At 44.0% G+C, this 5,326-nt stretch overlaps 1 long non-coding RNA gene across 2 annotated transcripts; it reads left to right on the top strand.

Moving 5' to 3' along the window:
* Positions 1-6: 6 nt before the first annotated feature.
* On the top strand, positions 7-4,220 carry LOC130519623 (uncharacterized). Of its 2 annotated transcripts, none has more exons than XR_008948388.1 (2): positions 7-1,430; positions 1,929-4,220. It is a non-coding gene; the product is annotated as an uncharacterized LOC130519623 (long non-coding RNA). The 2 variants fall into 2 exon arrangements; XR_008948387.1 differs by having other exon boundaries at positions 7-1,434.
* The last annotated feature ends 1,106 nt before the right edge of the window (positions 4,221-5,326 follow it).

The following is a 5,326-nucleotide window of genomic DNA, read 5'->3' as shown; positions in this document are numbered from 1 at the left end:
AGAGCGCCTGACCACATGGTGTGCCAACAGTATCCTGCTCCTCAACACTATCAAGACCAAGGAGCTCATAATGGACTTCAGGGAGGCGAGAGGAGGCACACATCACCCCATCCACATCAACAGGATGGTCGTCGAGCGTGTCTCCAGCTTCAAGTTCCTGGGGACCCACATCTCAGAGGACCTGTCCTAGAAGGCTCACCAGCACCTCTTCTTCCTGAGGACACTAAGGAAGAACCAGCTATCTTCAGCTGTCCTGGTGAACTTCTATTGCTGTACAATAGAAAGCATCTAGTATGGAAACTACACTATCGCTGAGCACGAGGCTCTGCAGAGGGTGGTGAAAACTGCCCAACACATCACAAGGACTCCACTTCCTGCCATCGGAGATGTCCATAGGAAGCGCTGCCTGCATCGAGCACGCAGCATCCTTAAGGACTCCTCCCACACCACCCACAGACTGTTTTTGCTCCTGCCCTCTGGGAGGCGCTACAGAACCCTCAGAACACAGACCAGCAGACTGAGCAACAGCTTCTTCCCCAGAGCTGTGTCCCTGTTGAACTCCCGCTGACTCTCACACTCCACATCTCACTACACTACAGCAGTTTACACAATAACGCACTAGCTTAGTAACCAACATGGCTACTGTTTAAACTTAATTTGCACACTCACGCACTTTCTCATCTGCACATCCCCAATTTATCATTTGCACTTTTCCTCTAGCTTTATGTAAATAGTTTCTGCACTTATAGTTTAAGGCATTTAATGTAAATACTGCACATATTGTATTTATTAACTAATTATCTGTATCTGTACTTGCTGCTTCCTTTGCACTTCTGGTTAGATGCAAAGCTGCATTTTATTGCTCTGTACCTGTACATGTGCAATAATCTAATCTAATATAGTAACCTTACAAAATTCCTATTAAACAGCAAACATGATGTACAACCTCCACACAATTTCATAATAATTCAGGTGACACCTGTGGAGAGTTCTGTGATTGGCCCATGGGCCAGCGTGATGACCTGCCCCCTCTATCTGCACACTGGTTGTGTGTTTGCTGGGTGGAGCTTGGGACATGTCGTCAGGCTGAGTTGTCTCACCTGTGGGTGAAATTCAGGGGATCTAAGGGGCGAGCTGTCCAGGTGTTGTTAGCTGTGTCCTGACTGTGCCCTGTGTGTGCAGGTCTCCTCTGGAAAAATAAATAATAACCTCCTGTGGTTTGTTTGGGAATAGGGTTGAGGTTTAATCACTAATACATTTATTTTGCTTTATCTTGTCCATGGACTCCCTACTTTGACACTAACCCTCCAGGTTTGTGACACCAGGCCCGAGCAGGAGATAAGAGGTCTCCTGGAAAACCTCTTCAACACGCTTCAAGAGAAGAACTGACTGTTGGACAGCTTGTACTTTCCAAATTCTCATCTTCAAAAGTAGGTAAGAAGGTTTCCAGATATTTCTGTTATAGTTTTAATGATTGCTTCTGCTGTGGCACCACAATTGATCCATGATGAAACAGGCAATGCTGCTGTTTTTCATTGGCTATTTTAAAGCCCCAAATTGAGCAGCAAACATCCTTTTTTGTAGAGTTACCAGACAGTCTTGCCAAAGCTGCCTCTTGTGTGGTCTGGTCTGCAGGGCAGCAGCTGGATTATTGAAAGCAGACAGCTGTAAGAATCTGGGGTAATTTGAGGAGGCCCTGAACTGTTGGTGTGTCTGCACTGCAGGAACCTCCCCTGAAGGGCCAGGATTTACAATAACGTTTACAGGGCCTAGTGTAGTCCTTGCTCCAGGGTGGGTACTAAGAGCTCCCCTGAAAAACTACTGGTTGGTGCTTGAGGTTTACTCATCGCTAACTGGCTAAACCTGGTGTTAGCCTAGCATCATGCACAACACATGTGCTGTTTACGTAACTGCTGATGCTCTCTTAGGTTGTGGTCCACTGGCAGAATGTCTCTGCAGTCAGAATGTTTCCAGCACCCTTGATGGATCATAAATCTATTTTTCTGGTGTATGGAGAAAAAAGTATGGCCACAAAAAACAACCTCCTGGGCAAATTTGAGTTTATTGGCCTTCCACCTGCTCCCCAAGGGGTCTCACAGATTGAGGTCCCCTTCAGCATTGATGCCAACGGCATTGTGGATGTGAGCACCGGCAAAGACAACAAGATCACCAAGGATACGGGTTGCCTGAGCAAAGAAGAGATAGAAAATTGTGTACTGACTGATATAAGAATGCGAGGCTATTCAAGAAATGTTTCATACATTTCCATCTACTTGGGAAAACTAGACTTATGTAATACATCTGAATTAAATGATTCATGCATTACTGCATTTTTTCATCTCTAATTACTTTTCTTGTTGGATTGCCTCTCCTTGCTGTTGTCACCCTGACTGCATTTGTAACTGCTTTTAACAAAGTCTGCAATTTTCTAAGTCATCTTAACATCAGAAATGCCATGTTTTTGGTTACTAAGGCTTCAGTTGACAGCCCTACTTATCAGTTAGCATTTCAGTGACTGAGCTTTTGCTTTTTTCGGTAGTCCAAACCGTATTGACTAGCGCATTAATAAAACGTAACACTGGCCTTGTCAACATTACCACATTGCACTTATCCATTAAAGCATGAGTGTGAATAACTTTAGGCTTAAGTAATCTCTGAATCATGGAATCATTGCACAGAATCATGGAGCTAAAGAAGGCAAAAGGACAACGGCTCTTTGGCTGGAGTGCTGCATTCGGGCCAACATCAACAATAAACAATCTTTCAGCAATAAAGAATAAAAATGCTAGTTCCTTTCTAGACTGGGGCAGTTTAGAATTGATGCACCTGCATGGAAAGGTACATAAGTACCGTATTTTCTGGACTATATGTCGCTCCGGAGTTTAAGTCGCACTAGCCAAAAAATGCATAATAAAGAAGAAAAATAGATATAAGTCGCACTGGACTATAAGTCGCGTTTTGGGGGAAAATTTATTTGATAAAATCCGACACCAAGAACATACATTTCATCTTGAAAGGCAATTAGCATGGATTAGCAATACGGTTACGGTATGCTAACGTAACCAATTCAGCTGCATGACCCACAACGAACTGAGTACGTGTCTGCTTTGTTATCGTAACATATTAATAGTTAGTCAGATAACTATAGCATAAAGAACATCCGAGCAAGTTGACCAAACAATCAAGTCTAACTCCATAGACGAAGCACCGCTTCTTCTTCTGCGTCGCTAAATGAACTCATTCCACAGGTACACACGCCTAGAGCGCCCTCTTGTGGTTGTCAGTGTAAAAATAACGAACATGTGAAATTCTGGAATGTATTTAAGTCGCCTCGGAGTACAAGTCGCACCCCCTGACAAACTATAAAAAAAAGTGCGACTTATAGTCCGGAAAATACGGTAAGCTACGTCTGTAGTAGGTGATTGTGATGAAGCAATCTGTTTTGACTATGTCAACCAGGAGCTCAGAAGAAATATGGCAGAGCAAAAATATCAACTATTTTAGCGTACCAAAATATTTTGTTTTCATTGTAATCATTTGCAAGTCCCACAAATATTGTAAATCTAATGTGTGTATTCAAAGTAATGACATTTATAAACGTGAATCAGTTGTCAGTCCCGTCATGTCTGTTGGGATTTCTGGTTTGTCTGTCTTTGGCCTGCAGGGTGTGGTGTTGAGCACAATTGGGTGCAGCTGGCACTGCAGGCGGGCGCACCTGTAGGCAATTTACATCTTGCTGCCTATTTAAGCAGGTTGTGCCTGCCTGTCAGTGCCGGGGTGTCTGTTCGCGTAGGGAGTGTGTTTGTTGGTCTAGTGTGGGAGCTTGGTTGGGTTCCTTGGTGTTGGCTCCTGTTCCCGTGCTCCCGGTTTTCCTGGACGGCCGCTCCTGTTCCTGTTCCGTGTCTCCTGGAGGACCGCTCCTGCTCCCCTTGCAGTCTAGGAGGACTGCCTCTGCCCTCAGTGTCTCGGGGCACGTTCGTGAGGCGAGCGTGTTGCGCCGGCGTCCCGAGTCCTCGCCAGTCCAGGAGGACTGCAGCGTGTTGAGGACTCACCGGTGTTCCGGGTTCCCGGCAGTCCAGGGGGACTGCGTCTGGTTTGGGGACTCGCCGATGGACCTGGGACGGGCGGACGCTGCCTCCCGATTCCCCTGCGGTCCAGGAGGACTGTTTCTGTTAATGTGTGCTCCCCTTCCCTGTAAATAAAGCCTTTTGACCTCCCCACCACTGTGTCCTGGCCTGCGTTCGGGTCCGCTACCACCATGTATCGTAACAATGTCAGTGTCCTTCCCCACACTGACAGCAGGGGGAAATAAAAGCCACCGTTGGAAATTTCGATTTCACAAAAAATGTAAACAATTTAGTGAAAACAAACAAAACCCCAATAAATAGGTAAAATTTATTAAAAGTTAATTTGCTGTGACTGAAGTTGAAAAGTTCTGGTCCGATTGGTCTCTGCTCTGGACAATATTTACCGTACCTGCAGTTCCACGTGTGTGTTGTGATATGTATGATAAAATATTCTAATATAGAATATTCTAATAAAATATGCAGATCACTTTATTCGCGCTCATCACCTCCATGATTAATTTGTTTCTGCAGTATTAGAGTTGTTAAAGCGTTTGTGATCGATTGAAATAGATTTAAAAATGTTTCTCGTGCTTGAAGTTGACAGCAAGTGGTGCATTTTAATGCGGAAGTAGACGTGAAAGATCATTTTTATACGCATTAAGCAGAAATCTAAAACTAACAGACACTTTAATTACAACCACCCGATGTTTTTGAAACCCTTCTTCTCTGTTCTCCGTAGCTGCCTTGTCGGACAGGTTTAAGGAAAGAATTCGTTCTAGAGCCCCCAGGTGTGGTATCGGGTTACCATGGCGAAGCCCTGTTGTAAAACATCAGCAGACACCTTAAAGTGACCCGACTGGTCAGGCTGGTTCACTACCAGCTCTCCAAGAAAATGACATTTTTTCATTTTAAACAAACCAAACGAAAATCCTGTTGCATTAAAATGAGTATTACAGGATTGTTACATGACCATTGGCTCTTCCTGTGTTAAACATTTCGGTGTACAATGTGTGTATACTGTTACATTTAACTCGTTATGAGGGTGATGTTGTTAGAACATGTTTGTTTTGGTAAAACGGTATTAAATGTTTGCATAGAACCACGTCATTAGATGTGTAGCTCAGAGAAAATTATACAAGAAAGCGTTCTCTCATTAAAAAGGTTTCGCTTCATTTGGAGCTAAAATAAACACTGTTGTTGAGATTTAATTTTGCACCTTGTTACACCATGTAAGATACACTCTGTGTCCTTTGTCTGAA

This window comes from Takifugu flavidus, unplaced genomic scaffold (genome assembly GCF_003711565.1).
Source record: "Takifugu flavidus isolate HTHZ2018 unplaced genomic scaffold, ASM371156v2 ctg1007, whole genome shotgun sequence".
In the NCBI taxonomy this organism is placed as follows: Eukaryota; Metazoa; Chordata; class Actinopteri; order Tetraodontiformes; family Tetraodontidae; genus Takifugu; species Takifugu flavidus.
The sequence above is the reverse complement of the archived record's forward strand: the minus strand, read 5'-3'. Positions and strand labels throughout refer to the sequence as shown.